At 45.2% G+C, this 18,948-nt stretch overlaps 1 protein-coding gene across 4 annotated transcripts in view; it reads right to left on the bottom strand.

Annotated features, from left to right (window-relative positions):
* Positions 1-18,114, bottom strand: part of ppp1r16a (protein phosphatase 1, regulatory subunit 16A) — a 128,828-nt gene extending 110,714 nt beyond the window's left edge. Inside the window, exon 1 of one of the 4 annotated variants that reach the window (XM_063044692.1) lies at positions 18,049-18,114. The gene's annotated coding sequence lies outside the window, so the exon portion shown is untranslated. Of the gene's footprint in view, positions 1-9,270; positions 9,407-17,945; positions 17,964-18,048 lie in introns of those variants that run through there. The other 3 variants (XM_063044693.1, XM_063044698.1, XM_063044696.1) reach the window with 3 other exon arrangements.
* Between the last annotated feature and the right edge of the window lie 834 nt (positions 18,115-18,948).

Consider the following 18,948-nt stretch of genomic DNA (forward strand, 5'->3'; position numbering starts at 1 on the left):
AAGTTTTGAGTGTTTTTGTTGACATACCAAATCTCTTCACACTCCTAATGAAGTATAGCCGTTGTCTTGCCTTCTTTATAACTGCATCAATATGTTGGGACCAGGCTAGGTCCTCAGAGATCTTGACACCCAGGAACTTGAAACTGCTCACTCTCTCCACTTCTGATCCCTCTATGAGGACTGTTATGTGTTCCTTCATCTTACCCTTCCTGAAGTCCACAATCAGCTCTTTGGTTTGACCGACATTGAGTGCAAGGTTGTTGCTGCGACACCACTCCACTAGCTGGTATGTCTCACTCTTGTGCGCCCTCTCATCTCCATCTGAGATACTCTCAGATGATTTGAGCTATGCCTAGCCACACAGTCATGGGTATAGGGAGAGTAAAACAGTGGGCTAAGCACACACCCCTGAGGTGCACCAGTATTGATTGTCATCGAGAAGGAAATATTATCATCAATCCACACAGATTGTGGTCTTCCAAATAGGAAGTCGTGGATCCAATTGCAGGAGGGAGGTACAGAGGCCCAGATTCTGTAACTTATCAATCAGGATTGTGGGAATGATGGTATCAAATGCTGAGCTATAGTCAATGAACAGCATCCTGACATAGGTGTTTGTGTTGTTCAGGTGGTCCAAGACCATGTGAAGAGTCATTGAGGTTTCATCTGCCATTGATGTATTATGGCAATAGGCAAATTGCAATGGGTCCAGGTCCTTGCTGAGGCAGGAGTTCAGTCTAGTCATTTCATCCTCTCAAAGCATTTCATCACTGTAGATATGAGTTCTACCGGGTGATAGTCATTAAGGCAGCTCACATTATTCTTCTTAGACACTGGTATAATTGTTGCCTTTTTGAAGCAAGTGGGAACTTCCACCTGTAGCAATGAGAGGTTGAAAATGTCCTTGAATATTCCCGCCAATTGGTTGGCACAAGTTTTCAGAGCCTTACCAGGTACACCATTGGGACTTTCTGCCTTGCAAGGGTTCACCCTCTTTAAACACAGCCTAACATCGGCCTCTGAGACAGAGATCACAGGATCACCAGGTGCAGCAGGGATCTTCACAGCTGTAGTTATATTCTCCCTTCCAAAGCAGACATAGAAGGCGTTGAGTTCATCTGGTAGTGAAGCATCGCTGCCATTCACGCTATTGGGTTTCACCTTGTAGGAAGTAATGTCTTGCAAACCCTGCCGGAGTTGTTGTATATCCGAAGTTGCCTCCAACCTCGTTGACTATATGTAAAGTAAGTATGAATGTGTTCTGGTTAGTAATTGATGGAGCCATAATAGAATGTTATCTAAGGATAGAGAGGGATAGAGGGATGGAGATCCGGAAAATTGGGTGGAGCAGTGGAAGTTAATCCTGCTAAGTGCAATTGAGTGCACATTAGGATGACAAATCCTGATAGGATATTATAGAGTGAAGGAGAGACCATACACTGATACACAGAGACACCTTGGCGTGCAAGTCCATAACTCCCTAAAAGTGGCAACAAGTGAAGAGGGTAGTGTTTGATTGGGGTGTGGAATTGTTATTTTTATTGTCCTTCAATTTTCCTATGCTTGTGAAATCACCTACAGTATACCACTATCTCCTCTATACTTTTCTCCAGTCACCTTAAAATTATGTCCCTTCGTATTAGCCATTTCCACTCTGGGAAAAGTCTCTGGCTGCTTTTTTTTTCTGTTATCAGCTACCCATTACTTCTGTTGTAATTGTTCTACTCTTAAATCTGCAGTTCTATGAGTAATTATAGCTTCTATCCCACCATTATAAAATTTAACCACACAAACTGCACCTTACCTGCACTGCTTTCTCGAAGACTCTATTCTGCGTTCTGTTACTGTTTTACCCTGCATGACCCTGACGCACTGTTGTAATGAACTGATCTGTGTGAACAGTATCCTTGGTACAAAGTTCAAGTTTATTCTCATCTGACTGTACATATGCATAACCACATGAAACACTGTGCCTCTGAACCATGGTGAACCCACAAAACATACAGTATATCACACACAACACATAAACCAAAATAAGTTGGGGGGTCAGGCGGCAGCCCAACTTATTGAGCATAATGGCTAGCTCAACACTTTACAGTACCAGCAATCCAGGTTCAATTCCCACCAGTGCCTGTAAGGAGCTTGTACGTTCTCTCCATGACTCCGGGTGCTCTGGTTTCCTCCCACAGTGCGCAGACGTGCAGGGTTAGTAGGTTAGTTGGTGATTGTAAGTTGTCCTGTGATTAGGCGAGGGTTAAATAGGTGGGGTGCCAGACGGCACGGCTCAAAGGGTTGGAAGGCCCTCTTCCGTGCTGTATCTCGATAAATGAATAAATAAATCTAACACATATGTGTAATGTGCAGCACAAGTACACATAAACAGCTCTCTGTCCTAGTGACAAGATCTTGGTGTTGGCAGAGTATCCATTAGTTTCCCAGCCTGAGGGAAGAAACTGTCACCCTGTCTGCCAGTCCTAGACCTGATGCTCCTGAACCTCCTTCCTGACAGTAGCGGGTCAGAGAGATTGTGGGATGGGTGTCAGGAATCCTCCACAATGGTTCAGGCCCTTTGTCTGCAAAGCTCCCGGTAAATGTCAACAATGGGGAGAGAGAGAGGGAGCCTTGCACACCTCAATATTCACAAAGTGTAAAAATACTAAATCAATTGACATGTTTACCAATGTAATGAGATGAGAGCGTTCCACTGTACAAGTGACAATAATAAACTAGTTATTAATTTCATGACTTCCTGCCATTGGTACAATAGCTCCCCGGTATTGACATATATAATTGCTCGTTCATGTACGGTCAGCCTAGGGCTGGGCTGGGCTCCTGCTGCCCTAATTCATCCCAGGCAGCAATCCACGAACAGGCCCCTGGGTCAGGATTCAGCCTGCCCTGGCACCACCTCCATGTGCCAACCAGATCAGTGTGGCTAGGCATTAATCACTCCAGCCAGCCTCCAGTCAGAACACAGAATGAACCAACCTTACCCATGAGGACTGAGGGTGCTCCAGGGGTTGTGAATGGCTAATTAGAACACAGAACAGTATTCCACACTTTGGTACATGGCATCATGCCAACACCATTCATGGTCCACACCTACACGCAGGAGCAGACTGGACCTCCACACGTTGGTACATGGAACCATGCCAACACCACTCATGGTCCACACCTACACACAGGAGACTGGACCTCCAGATGTTGTCTACACACAGTCTGACCATCTCAGAACCACACAGGAACAAAGCAATTCAGCATAGCAGTACGGAAATACAGAAAGTAATTTCGATGTCACAGAAACACACGATACAGATGGAGATTCAGACCCAGCTCCTGTTCGTGCCACACCACTCCCTGTTCATTTACATGCTCATTTCCAGAGGGAGTTGAGAACCAGTTCTTGCTGCCCAGGTAACAATGAACCACAGCAGCTAAAGCTTCAGGTACGGAGTTAAACTGTCTCCCTGTCTAGCTCTTCACAAACAAAATCTCTATGCTTCCCTATTCTCATTGCAGCCAGGTGACGCTCCTACTGAAAACTGACAACTCCTTAGGAATTGCCAAGTTAAACAGTATGAGAGAAACTCACCATTCTGGATGCGTGAATGACAGGACTACATTCTGAGTAATATAGAGTGATATTGATTGACCTATACTATCTATTGTCATTAATATATTATTCATGTTGTTCCATAAGTTAATGCTTTATCTATACAAAGAAAGACTACATTAGGGAATAGTGATGGCACATTGGTCATAGACTCATAGAACACTACAGCACAGAAACAGACCCTTCTGTCCGCCAAGTCTGAACCGAACTGTTAATCTGCTTAATCCCATCGACCTGCACCAACACCACATTCCTCCCATCCATGTACCCATCCAAATTTCTCTTCAATGGTGAAATTGACCCCACAACTATTACTTGCTCATTCCACCTCTGTCAAATCTCCCTTCATTCTCCTCCACTCCAAGGAATAAAGTCCTAATCCTTTCAACCTTTCTCTATAACTCAGGTGTGGTGGTGACGTTACCACATCAGTAATTCATAGCATAACTATCCGGTGAATCAGAGTTGAAATTGGTGGATTCACATGAAACTGCAGACAGTGGAATCTAGAGCAACACACAATTTGCTAGAGAGACTCAGCAGGTCAAGCAGCATCTGTGAAGGGGTAAGGAATTGTCGACTTTTGGGTGATTCAAGGTTTCCAACTGAAACAACAAAGTCCCTCTCTCTCCCCCGTAGAGGCTGCTCGACTGGTGAGTTCCTCCAGCAGATTGTGTTGCCTGATACCGAAGGCAGCTTGGGAATGCGTGTACCATTAACGACATGGAACATGAAGTAGTAAACACAAGATTCTGCAGATGCTGCAAATCCAGAACAACACACACAAAATGCTGAAAGAACTCAGCAAGCCAGGCAGCATCTATGGAGAGGAATAAACAGTCGATGTTTCAGTTTGGTCTTGGAGCTTTCCAGCCACATTCCAGTGCCAAAATAGCATACCCATCCTGTTCAGTAGAACACAAACAGCAGCAGCGACAATACAGGTCTCTTTCCCACCACATAGCTACTTATCATATAAGGGGACATCTTTTTGTCATTGTGGAGACTAACACAGAGAGCAGGGAGTGTATTTAAACCTGGCCCATGCACTTTCACCCTACTTGCTTCAGAGTTAAGAGTAGAAAGCTAGGGACATTAAAAGCTTGCCCAAAGGCAAGTTGTTGAGAATGTACCCAAGCTCCTAGTGTATCTTGTGCTATATGTGCCTTGTGCTGTGTGTTGCTGTTGGTACTGTGTTTTGCATATTGGCCCATAGCAACTTGGACTTGTGCAGATGACAATAAACTCAACTGACTGTGAAATGGGGTGTGCAGTTCTGCCCGTTCTTACATGTGAAGGGCAAAGAGTTCTCGACTGTGCAGCAGATTCACCATACCTGCCACACCATGATCTGTGTGCTTTCACCATTAGAATCAAGGTTTAATATCACTGGTATCACTTTGTGGTATTTAATCAGTGATGATTATCAGTGTCATACACAAACATGAATACTGAACCTATCAAAATCCAATACAAACAGCTCCTGCCACATTACCCACTTGGTTTAGGGAGAAAGCTCTAGGCAAGGAGAAAGATCCAAAACTATTTTAGACAAGAATCACCATCAGAGAGCACAACAGCACAGTACAGGCCCTTCGGACTACCATGTGCCAATCTTTTAACCTACTCTAGGATAACCCTTCACTCCCACATAGCACTCCATTTTTTCTATCATTCAGTTTCTTAAATGTCTCAATCATCTTTACTTTCCTCCTATCATCTTAAAATTATGAACCCTCATATTAGCCATTGTCATCCTGGGAAAATGTCTGTCTGTTCACTCTATCTATGCCCCTTATCATCTTGTACATTTCTATCGAGTCACCTCTCATCCTCCTTTGTATCCAAGAGATTTTCAGGTTTTGATTTTGAAATTGGCGGTTAATAAAGAACAGTTTATACCAATGTATGACGATGCTCTCCCTCATCTAGCCTGTATGTACAAAGCTGAGCTGTGCAGTACACGGTAGAAAGGGGAAGTAATGCCTGGGGCTACTTAGGTGGAGCCCAAGGGAGGTACGGGCATGCCACGAACCTCCTTGCCTTGTATTCCGTCTGGGTGGCTACAGCCCTGATGATATGGGCATCAGTTTCTCGAACTTCTGGTGGTTGCCCACCACCTCCCCCCCCTTTGCCGTTCCCCCGTTCCCATTTCCTCTCTCGCTTTTCCCCCTTCCCTTTCTTCCATGGTCGCCACGCTCCTTATGAGAAAAAAATCTAATAACATAGTATTACATGAGCTGCCAGTGGGCCATCAAAGCTCTAGGTATCAAAATGAGGCAGTGAATAGAGAACACACACTTCTGGAGGTAGGTATATTTTAGGCAGAGGTTGATAGATTCTTGATTGGTCAGGGTATGAAGGGATATGGGGAGAAGACAGGAGATTGAGGCGAAGAGAAAAATTGGATCAGCCATTATGAAATGGTGGAGCAGAATTGATGGGCTAAATGGCCTAATTCTGCTCCTACATCTTGTGGTCTCACACTCCTGGACCCAAATGAATTTTAACACTAATTCACAGATGTGGGATGTATTGCCCATCCCCAGTCACTCGCAACTGCATGAACTCTGGACTATTTCAGAGGGTGGTTAGGAGTGGGGACAGATTCCGCTTCATTTTGTCCTGCTCATGTAATCTGCTTGAACTTTATTCTTCCACTTCCTCAGTTTTAATACATTGGCAGGATTGTACCTCAACTCCTCTTTCCTGGGCTGGATAAGTCACCCGCTCCTCGCCGATTAAAGCGTTGAGCAAGATTGAAATTGACGAGAACGAGAGTGTTCAACACTGCCTGCCTGCATTTGACCAGTTTCCCTCTTGCAGCTGCTAGAGGAAGGTGCAGTATCTGGCTGTGGGACACCTTTTCTTTTGGGGAGTACTCTGCAGTTTGATGTTTACTGCCCTCAGTGCTCTGCAGTTGTGGTCTCATTTTGGGAGGATTCTGCGGTACATACTTCATGTGTTTCTGATTATTCTTTTTTCACTATTTGCGCAATTTGATCAAGGTGCTTTGGCGCAGAACTGGCTCTGTGGCTGAGGCCTTCAGTCATCGACACAGCACTAAACCGAACTGACTCAGTATCCGTGGCTCCTGAAACATTTCGGGGACTCTACAGTTTGATGTTTAATTTTCCATCTGTTATTCACTCACTTTTTGCTGTTTGCGCAATTTGTTCCTTTTTTTTTTGCATGTTGGATGTTTGATGTTTTCTTTAAGTGGGTTCTGTGGCATCTTGCAGGGAGACTAATCTCAGAGTTGCACACATACTTCTGATAAAGTTTAAGGGAATTGGGGGATTCTCAGATTCCTGTAAATAATGGGTTAAGTACCAACTATGTCTGTGTCTGCTGTGTGTTTGAATAATGCCTCACAGCTGCTTCTTTGGAGCAAGGTAAGGATTAAAGCTCATACAGATCTACATAAGATGTGTCCTGATTTTTCACACCTTTTGGTTTCGACAAAAGGTGGTACCTGATGGAAATTAGACAGGACAGGACATTCTTAATTAAAGCACAAATTGGTGCATGTTCTTATCTTTGTAATTAAGTTTTGGCTCCAACAAACCAGGTAGGACATTCCTTTCTTTAATTAAAGTGGCTGGAGTGTCTATCAAACTGATTGTTCTTTCGTATCAATAGTCCACTGACTTGGCTGGAATGGTTATCAAACTGATTGTTCTTTTGTATCGGTGGCCTTATAACTTCTAACAATTCTGACATCAAGCAGTGAACTTGTAGAACCGCCAGGGGGATGAGAACGCTTCGCCACTGATGTCGGAACCAAGTTCACTCGCTGGCTGAACTCGAAGAAATAAACGGGTGAAAAGATAGGTAACGAGCTTTTTGTACTGTCGTTATTTGATCTGGCAAACTTACGTTTACACTTCTATAATAAATGTTACTTTCAAACTTTGAACCACGTCTGGCACCAATATTCATACCACAGTCAATGTCACTTAGATCACATTTCTTCCTCATTCTGATGTTTGTTCTGAACAACAATAGAATCTCTTGACCATGTCTGCATGCTTTTATGCATTGAGTTGCTGCCACAAGATTGGCTGATTAGAGATTTGCATTAATAAACAGGTGTACCTTATACAGTGGTCCACAGCTGAGACTCAAGGCCCTCTGGGATGGAGTTGGTCCCTGAAAAGCAGTTTGGAGGAACACAACCACTGCCTACTGAAGGGGAGATGAAGCCATAATCCAGTCACACCACTGGGAGTGAACACACACTGGGTTTAATTTCCAGATTGTGAATATTATCAAGACTGCATCAGATATTTCCAATTACAACATCCTTGATGTTAATGACTGAAAACAAATACTGAATATTAACAATTTATATAAAGCAGACTAATGCAGCACAGCTACCGTTCGTGTGTGTGGATATGACTGACCCTCTGACAGCTAACACTCGTTATGTGCGTGGATTATCACACCAATCGACAGCATCAGGGTTCTCCATCCGGGGACACAACTGCAAAACAGTGCACTGGTTCACCCCCGAGAACTCAGTAATGAATGTAATGAAAACATGGCTCATGTGTCTACACATAAACAGTGGCTACATCACAGATTTGCTCACTGTGTGAGAAACACTCCAGTCTCCAGAGACTAAAGATGAGGCACCATGTTTTTCCACAGCTGGTTCCAAACAATTCCATTTTTCTTCCTATCCTGGGAAGAGTTGGCCAACTGGATACCTTCAGATACCCATCTGATTTCTGAACAGATAAGGAACCCATCAATACCACCTCTCTCTTTTAGCACATACAGTGGATTATGGTTCATTGGGCCATCGGTTAATTGGGGCAGCCGCTTATTTAGGACAACTCTTAAAGAACAAAATCTAATTGAGAAAATAGACTGGATTCCCTTCGTTTATTTGGGACACTATGCTGCTTAATTGGGACAGGAGACTGTTGCCGAACAGGTTCCAACTAATGTCAGTTGTGTGCACTTGTATGGCCGTTAGCCAGTACACCGTGCTTGGTGCAAACAGTTTTTAAATACCGTCAGTTGTGTGTGCTTGTGTTCAAAAAGCAGTGATTTTTGTCACTGACAGTGGGAGAAATAAGGAGTAAGGCAATTCAGAACTGTTTTGCTCACTGCGGTTTCAAGCATTTAGGCTTGGAAATGTCAGAACCTGCCGGGAGCGAAAACTTATTTCACTACTTCAACAAATTAGGAAGTATGAAGAATTTGAAGGTATCAACAATGATCTTGAATGTTACAATAAAAATGAAGATTTGGAGGATGCAAGCATCGAAAGCAGTATATGAAGGCAGACCATTATCTACACTAACCCACCGCGTTCAAAACCCAGAGCTGCAGAAATGCCTGCAGAAGCTCCAAAGACCTCAACCATGAGAGAGGGCAGATCTTCAAAGCTGGAGACAAGGTGAAAGACTGGCCCAGGGTAGGTGACTCTGGTGAGCTACTACTAGTGGCCTAGGCTCCAGGAGGGGTGATGGGGCTTAGGCAAGTTTCCTTGCTTCTTTGTCTAGATTCACTTTCAGACTGGCACTAAACACAAACATCTCCGAAACACACACTAAGAAAGCTCGGCAACACTGTGAAACCTTGCTGTGGCAGTGAAAACACCTCCTTCATCCCCCTGACAAACCACGATCTAATGAGCCACCTACCTGGAAGGTGATGGGGCTGGTGGATGAGCTCTGTTTAACTGCAGCCTGCCTTCAGGAAGGAGAGTGTATCACCGCTCTCTGAACAGATTGCATGTCCCGATTCCTTGGGCGTCTGCAGTTCTGAACAATGCCAGAACAGGAAGGTGTGGCTCTGTTTGTTATCATTCAGCCTACAGCAATTTATGACTCAAATTAAAGTCAGCTCCTACAGGTTCACAGGCTCTGCACTAACCTTCAGTTAAATCATCACAGGACATAAGCCACAAGGCCTCTGGGAAAACTTGCCACTCTGAATGGCAAAAATTTTAAAAATGCCAGCAATCTGAAATACAAACAGCAAGTGCTCGAAACACTTAAAAAATGGCAGATGGAATTTAAAGCCAACAAGTATGTACTTCAGTAGGATTTACACAGGGAACAGAAGAGCACTGAAGAGTGCAATAGAACAGAGGAATGTTGTATAAGATATTGGTGAAGGTTAATTTGGAGTACTGTGTGCAGTTTTGGTCACCTACCTTCAGGAAAGATGTAAGATTGAAAGATTGCAGAAAAAATTTAATGGGATATTGCCAGGTCTTAAGAACCTGATTTATAGGGAAAGATTGAATAGGTTTGGACTTTTTTCCCTGGAGCATAGGAGAATGAGGTGAGATTTGATGGAGGTATACAAAACAGAAGTTACAGCCGGGGGTGGTAATGAGGACAAGCTCCTAATACCTATTAAATGCTCCCAATGGCTGTGTTTTAAATAGCCTCTGACAACCAAGTCCAGCTCCTGGACTTCATGTGTGGCTTAGCTACTAAACCCAGCAGAACCGTTTCTACTGCCAGGAGAAGGGACAAAGGTGGATTACTGCTGCTTTAAAACTAGTCGCTTTCGCTTTTGGCAGATGCGGCTCGTCAGTTGTGGTAGGCAGCTTATCTAGGAGAAAGAGAACTCTCATCTCAAACCTCCACTGCCTTGCGGGTATACCCACTCATGGGGAAGGCTTCGGGAGTAAAACCCGAGGGAAAAATCTAGAGCTGGAGTCCCTAAGGCAGTCCTACATTGAGTTCAATGTTGACTGGCAAGTCCTGAGACGTGGCTGGTACCAGACTGTATCGGTCTCTGCCATTCCTTTATCAGATGCGTGGAGAGGGGGAGCTTGCTCGCCAGATCAGGCTGCCCAGGCTTGTGTATCTAGGCAGTTCGGACGCAATATCCATGGTCAGCTCTGATTGACAGAGGCCTCAGATACAACATTATGACAGGTATAGATAGGGTAAGTGCAAGCAGCCTTTTTCCACTGACGTTGAGTGAGACTAGAACCAGAGGTCATGGGTTAAGAGTGAAAGGTGAAATGTTAAAGGGGTACATGAGGGAGAACTTCTTCATTTAGAGGGTGGGGAGAGTGTGGAACAAGCTTCCAGCGAAAGTGATGGACGCAGATTCGATTTCAACATTTAAGAGAAGTTTGGATAAGTACATGGATGGTAGAGGTATGGAGGGCTATGGTCCAGGTGTAGGTTGATGGGATTAAGCAGAATAATAGTTCAGCATGGACTAGATGGGTGAAGGGCCTGTTTCTGTGCTGCAGTGCTCTATGCAGAGACTCATTCCACCCAGATGCAGCACTGAGCGTCACAGGAAGTCATTCCTGCCCGTGGCCATCAAACTTTACAACTCCTCCCTTGGAGGGTCAGACACCCTGAGCCAATAGGCTGGTCCTGGACTTATTTCCTGGCATAATTTACATATTACTATTTAACTATTTATGGTTTTATTACTATTTAATTATTTATGGTGCAACTGTAACGAAAACCAATTTCCCCCAGGATCAATAAAGTATGTCTATGTCTATGACTATGACTATGATTCTTTGAACACTCACCAAGTCAGGCAGCCTCTGTGGAAAGAGAGATACAGTCAAGTTTCAGATCAGAGACCCTAGTCAGAACTTCACACAGAGGCTGCCTGACCAGTTGAGTGTTTCTGGCACCTTCTGGCTTTGTTTCAGATTTTCAGCATCTGCAGATTTCCTGAGTTTCGTCAGCAGTTCTTTCACCCGTCTCTCCCTCAGTGACAGCACAGTAAAAGAGCTGATCATAGATTACAGGAAGGGGTAGGGGGAGAGGATGTGGTGCACAATGCTCCTGTCTTCATCAATGGTACTGCGGTCAAGAGAGTTCAGAGTTTCATGTTCCTCGGAGTAAACATCATCAACAGCCTGTCATGGTCCAAGCATGCAGATGTTAAGGCCAGAAAAGCTCATCAACTCCTCTACTTCATCAGGAGGCTACAGAATTTGGCAAGTCACCCCTTACCCTCATCAATTTTCTTTCATACATACAGACGCTCCATAGAAAGCATCTTACCCAGATACATCACGATTGGTATGGCAATTGCTCTACCCGAGACCACAAAAAAAAATAGAGAGTTGTGGACACAGTTCAACACATCCGGGAAACCAGCCTCCCCCCCATGGGCTCACTGCCTCAGTAAAGCAGCCAGTGTAATCAAAGACCCAGCACACCCTAGACATTCTCTCTTCTCCCATCAGGCAGAAGGTACAAAACCCTGAGAGCATGTCCCACCAGGCTCAAAGGCAGCTTCTATCCCACTCCTATAAGGTTGTTGAACAGTCCCCTAGTACAATAAGATGGACTGTTGAGCTCGCAGTCTACATTTTCATGACCTTGAACCTTACTAACTAACACATCATGTCAGGTAGCATCTACGGAGGAGAATAAACAGTCAACATTTTGGGCTAAGACGCTTCATCAGGATTGGAAAGGAAAGGGGCAGTAGCCAGAATAAGAAGGTGGAGAAGGGAAGGAGTACAAGCCGACAGGTGATAGATGAGACCAGGTGTGGGTGGATGGGGAGCTGGTAGGAAAGGGACAATGTAAGAAACTGGGAGGTAATAGGTGGAAGAGGTAAAGGCTGAAGAAGAGAGAATCTGGTTGGATAGGAGAGTGGACCATGGGAGAAAGCGTTAGAGGGAAACCAGAATGGGGAAAGGAAAGAGAGAGAGGGAGAAATTACCAGAAATTAGACAAATTGATGTTCATTCTGTCAGGTTGGAGGTTGGAAATTTGAGGTTTTGCTCCTCCATCCTGAGTTTGATCGCACTGTAGCAGCAAGAAGAAAGAGGCTGTGGACAGACAAAAACAGAGGGTACAGAACAGACCCCATTTGGAACCCCACTAGTCATAGACCTCCAGTCAGAACAAGTCCCCTTGAGAAATAACTCTGACTTTAATGGGCAAACCAATTGAGGATGCAATCACTCAGGTCACCGTGGATCCTATGCATCCTAATTTTTTGGATAAGCCTACCATGTAGGACCTTGTTAAATTCCTTAATAAAATCCACGTATACAAATCCATTGCTCTACCTCCTTGAAAAGCATGTTCAGATTACTCAAAGTTAATTTATTATCACCATATACTACTGAGATTCATTTTCTTGCAGGCATTCACAGTGAATACAAAGAAACAGAACAGAATCAATGAAAAATCACACACAACAGGACGGACAAGTGATCACTGATCTAAAGACAACAAACTGTGCGAATACTAAAAGAAAAAATATAATAAATAAGCAACTAATATTGGAAACACAAATTGTAGCCTCCTTAAAAGTGAGTGCATAGGTTGTGGGAACAGTTCAGTGTTAAGGTGAGTGAAGTTATCCCCTCTGGTTCAACAGCCTGATGGTTGAGGGGGTAATAACTGTTCCTGAACCCGGTGGTGCGAGTCCTGAGGGTCCTGTACCTTCCTTCTAATGGCAGCAGTGAGAAGAGAGCAGGTCCTGGGTGGTGGGTGTCCTTGATGCTGGATCCTGCTTTCCTGTGACAATGCCTCATGCAGATGTGCTCAATGCTGGGGAGGGCTTTATCTACGATGGACTGAGCCATATCCATTACTTTTGGGCTTTTCCGTTTGGCGTTTCCATACAAGGCCATGATGCAACCCAGTTAGTATACTCTCCACTTAGCATCTTTGACCTACCACATACAGGGCATGCTGACCCTAATTAGACCATCCTTCCCCAAATGCTGATAAATCCTATCCCTGAGAATGTTCTGCATTCGTTTCCCTACCAATGACTACCACGTGAGACTCACTGGTCTGTAATTCCCAGTGTTACCCTTACTTCCATTCCTGAACAAAGGAACTTGCCAGTCCTCCAGCATCACACCTGTGGCTAGTAAAAATACAAAGAGCTTGGTCAAGGCCCAGAAATCTCTTCTTCACCTCTCTATTGTACATCCCATCAAGCCCAAAGGCCTCACCCACCTCAACACCAATAGTTAATGTTAAGTCAGCATCGGCAAGTGTGCTGACACTTGTGGGCTGCCCCCAGCACATCCTCAGGTGTGTTGGTTGTTAATGCAAACAACGTGTTTTGCTGTAGCTTTGACGTATGTGTGACAAATCTGAATCTGAAGTTGTTCAAGAGTTCTAATACCATCTTTGCTCCTAATCTCAAAACGCCCTGCACCTTAGTGTATTGCGCTCTCCTCTATCAGCCTCACAGTGGAAGGTTAAAGACAAGATCCAGGTGATGATAACCATGGCAGTGTGTAGTCAAATCCAGACGAAGGAGACCTTTTGAAGTGAGACTGCCAGAGCTAACCTTGCCTACCGCAGACAGATAGGTGAAAATGACTGTGGCAGTGCATAATCAACTAGAAGAAGATAGCTTCCCTTTACACAGTAGAGGGTGCCGGAGACAGACGCATTAGGAATAATGGAAGAATGTGAAATACATCTAACAACTAAGGGACACTTGCTTTACTAACCTCAAAGTGTCATCGGTTCCAATTACTTCTAACATCTCTATTGTGAATGTCAATTGGTGTAGCAAGTAAGGAATTCAAACTAAGAATTTACACTAATCAGTATCTGTAACCAATAAGCCAATTCAGTATAAAAACAGGAGTTTTCTGAACAGCGTGGATGACAGGCCATGCTATTCTCCAGTGCACTCGGAAGAGTGTGTACATTCTGGACTCAGTTATTTTAGTTATTGTATTTTATTATCAGTGATGACATCACTATCTTCTACACCGGGGTTACCAAACTTTGTTATGCCATGGGCCCCTACCATTAACTGAGGGGCCTGTGGATCATAGGTAGGGAAATCCTGCTCTACACCCTTTAACTTGTAAACACCAACACAACGTATTCAGTTAGGAACTCACCCACATCGTCTGCCTGCCTTTGTCCTTGAGTGGTTCTACCCTACCCCTAGTTATCTTCTTGATGTATGTATAGAATGCCTTGGGATTCCCTTTAGTCCTACCTGTCAAGGACCTTTCTAATGTACAGATCTATTTTTTAGAGCAATGACCCTCATAGTGCCTTAACACTACATATATCTGTTGTCTGCGCATGCACACCATTCTCTCGCTCTCTCTCGCTGCAATGTGAATACACCAGTTAAAGCCATCTCCTGCATGTGTTTTTATTTAATTGATATGTAGTTCTGCACAGACTCAACAAATTGGCGATGAATATGAACCTGAATGTCAGAAAATATCACGACAATTAGGGCACAATAATGAGACAAAACGGTGAGAGTTAAACAGCACGAGAAAGCTGTCACGGACACTAACAAAGGTGTGATTACAGTGCATAGCACACAGTGAAAGACACAATGAACTTAAAGTGAAAATAATGTGGCAATGGATTCAGTCAGGAAAGTTGACAAATTCGATAGTGCTAATGAAGGCTGGGTGTCGTATATCGAGAAGGTAGAACGCCATTGTAACGTGAACAACATAGAGGAGCAAAAGAAAGCACCGGAACTTCTCAGCTTAATGGGTGCAAGTCTGATATGCTGCTTAGTAACCTCTGAAAAGCCAGCAAGCTAGATGTTCAACAAAATTGTTACAATTTTACAAAATCACTTGAGCCCTAAACTGCCGGCAATAGCTGAGAGATCTAGATTTTACAAAAGGAACCAAAGGACAAAAGCATTTCTGAATACATTGTAGAACTGCACAAACTTTCCCAGTACTGTGACTTTGCAGATGGAATTTCTGACACATTAAGGGACAACAGTTGACCACTACAGTATCATTAGAGACTGCAGCAAAGAATGCAGAACTATAGGAGAGGAGGCTAGAAAGTGAAATGCAGAAAATGCCCTGAATGGTGCAAAAAGTCAAAGATGTTATTGATGTGCCAAATCCTCCCATGATGCAAATGACTGTTGGTAACAGGAAAAAGTTTGCAGAAAGTGTCACAGACAAGGTCACATAGAGAGAGTGTGCAAGGAAGATAAAAAGCACAACCGAAGACACAAAATGAAGAGTTTCACATTCAAAACTAAGCAAATGAATAAAGTGACCGAACGTGAAACAGACAACACAGTCTGACAAAGGTGAGCTGTCACGCCTAGAACTGCATAGTATAACTGAAGCAGATCACAACATCATCTGGATCACAATAGACGTGTCTGGAGTAAAACTGAAAATGGAGCCGGATACAGGGCCAGCTTTGTCCATAATTCCAGAGGCTGACTACAACAGGCTGTTTTCTAAGATACTATTAAAGACATCAGTGATGCTAAAGACCTACACGACAAAGAGTCTCGCAAAGGCAAACTGAAAGTGAAGGTGACGTATGGAGGCCAAACACAGCAGATCGAGCTTTATGCATTGAAAAGTACAGGACCAGTACTCTTCAGACAAGAATGGTCAAGAAAAATCCAACTAGACTGGCACTCAATCAAAGCTCTAGTGTGCCATCAACAGGTAACGGCAGCCCAAATGGTAGCACTAACCAAAGACTGTCACAGCTGCTTAACGCTAATGAGAAAGGGATTGGTAAACTCAAAGGCAGGAAGGCCAGAATTGAACTGGAAGAAGCAGCGACACCAAGATTCCATAACACACATCCAGTGCCTTACACACTAAGACCTAAAGTGGATGCTGAACTGCAGAGCGTGGAGGCGTTTGGAATTCTCTCCAAGACTGAGTGGGGCAATTAGGCCATCCACATCTTCCCGGTGATCAAGAAAGGGAAGGGATTGGGGTTCATTGGTCACAATGTGTGTAGTAGGGCAGCACAGGCTCAACAAGTCACAGGGCCCGTGACCATGCTGTATCTCTAAGTAAGTAATAGAGTGCAGATTGAAGTGCAACAGCAAGAGTGCAGTGCAGGCAGACAATAACGTGCCATGTCATAACAAGGTAGTTGGGAGGTTGAATCCATCTTCTTGTACTAGAGAACTATTTAATATTCTTATAGCAGACTCTACCCAATCTTTCTCCACTGCCCATCATCTCCTGAAAATGAAACATATAAAATATACAAAAAAAAATCTAATACCAGGGGGCATGCATTTCAGGTGAAAGGGGGTCATTTCAAAGGGGATGTGAGGGGCAAGTTTCTTTCTCCCCACAAAGTGGTGGGTGCCAGGTGTGGTGAGAGAGGCAGGTACAATGCGGAAGTTTTGATAGGCACATGAATGTGAGGAAAATGGAGGGATATGGACACTGTGCAGGCAGAAGAGATTAGTTTAGTTGGCCATTTGATTACTAGTTTAACCAGTTCAGCACAACGTTGTGGGCTGAAAGGCCTGTTCCTGAGCTGTACTGCTCTTCGTCTCCTAGTCGAAAGCAATGTTAGTCACCTCACGGTTCTTGTAAAGAGGGTAGAAGGGATATTTAATGAGTATTCAGCACAACAATGCGAGCGGTACAACACCAAGGACAAAAACGGGATTGGAGAGCACAGTGCAATCAGGTGATTGTGACAGCCCTCAGATCCAGCAAATTGAATATATCTCGACTCACAGGCATGGATACCTTATGTTTATACCAATAATTATGTTGTGTGACACATTCGTGCAATGAATCATTCCAAAACCTTCCACAGAAGTTTTGACAAGTCGAATCTCGGGAAACGCACGACAGAATTGAGCTCATAGTGAGATTTATGAGGAGGAAAGGTTAAGGCGGGTTTAGGGAGAGGTTTCTAGAGCTTTTAACACCTTGGCACCTAAAGGCATGTCTAGTAATAATGGAGCCATTAAAAACAACGTACACTTTGAAAATTAAAGCTTGCTGCCAACTGTGTTAATAACAGTTAACGACTCAGTTTCAGTATACGTCAGGCATTAAGATTACAGGCATCAGACATATTGATGACGGCAGCGCAACGCCGGTCCTAAACCCGGACCCAACTCCACAACCTCACCTCTGCTCCCCGACACCTACCCTTTAAATAACCCTTGCTCTTTGACTCTGACCCTTGAACCACAACCCCCGAACCCAACCCTCACTCTTGAATCCAACTTGACCTTGTTGCGGGACTTCAGACCCGGTGCTCAATTCCAGCGCTTGCACCTTGACCCCTGCCCCAACTCCAACCCTTGTCCTCACCACCGACCCCTGCCCGATCTCTAACCTCTGCACCTTGAACCTCGCCAAAATCTCCGAACTTTGCCTTCACCTTAGGCCGCTGCACCTCGACCCCAGCACGACATCTGCCCCAAACTAAAATAAACCTCAGTCCCCGAAATTGCCAAAGTAAAGACCAAAGAGAAACCCCGACCCCAACTGCAGCGGCTGCCTCAAGACATCGCGGAGCGGAGGGAAGGGTCCGATCTCGGTGCATCCGCGCCCCAGGGCCCAGCGACCGGAACCCAGCGCCCGTTCCCTGACCCCGAACACACCTACCGCTCCACTCGCAGCCCCTCGCCCTCCCGGCCCCGGACACCCGGCTCCCCGCCCTCGCCCTCGCCCCTCCCGGCTCCACGTCGCCCCCGTTCCGGACACTCACCGCCTCCGTATCCAGGCTCAACGCCGGCGATCCGCGCCCGCGCCTGCGCACTCCACCCCACGGCCGCGCCTCCGCCCGTTGCCCAGCAACCGACGCCATCTTGCCCGAGCTGCGCCTCCGCCCGTCGCCCAGCAACCGTCGCCATCTCGGCCGGGCCTGCCTCCCGTCGCTGCTCTCCCACTTTATTTCAGTGCCCGAGCTCGGCTGCTCGGCACGAATTCGTTTCTACCCCAACTCCTTACATCTTACACCCTTCACCCGCACGGCGGCTGGGGGAGCTGTCGAATCCTTCAACTCTGACCCCGCCAACGTCGCCTAGCAACAGCTTCACAGAACTGTCGCTCAACTCTTTATCCCTCCTGGATATTTTTGTGTTTCTCAGATCGACATATTCTTTATTATAAACATATATTATTTTATAAAGCAGTTGATAAGCAAACGGTAACTGTTCCAATAGAAGCAAGAGAAAATATGCGGATTAAGATGCTGGAGGAACTCAGCAGGCCAGGCAGCATCTTCGGAAAAGAACAAACAACAGGAATTCTGCAGATGCTGGAAATTCAAGCAACACACATCAAAGTTGCTGGTGAACGCAGCAGGCCAGGCGGCATCTCTAGGAAGAGGTACAGTCGACGTTTCGGGCCGAGACCCTTCGTCAGGACTCTTCCTAGAGATGCTGCCTGGCCCGCTGTGTTCACCAGCAACTTTGATCTTCCGAAAAGAGTACAGTCGGCACTTCAGATGAGAGGCGAGGGTTGCCGGGGTAACGCGATGAGATGACGTCAGGCACCAGTAGGCGGGCCGGGGCGGGTCACGTGGGAACGCGGACGCGCTCAGGTGGGAGGAGGGGAGCGGGTCACGTGGATAAGAGGGGCTTGGGTCACGTGGGAACGCAGACTG

Source organism: Mobula hypostoma, chromosome 3 (genome assembly GCF_963921235.1).
Source record: "Mobula hypostoma chromosome 3, sMobHyp1.1, whole genome shotgun sequence".
Taxonomy (NCBI): Eukaryota; Metazoa; Chordata; class Chondrichthyes; order Myliobatiformes; family Myliobatidae; genus Mobula; species Mobula hypostoma.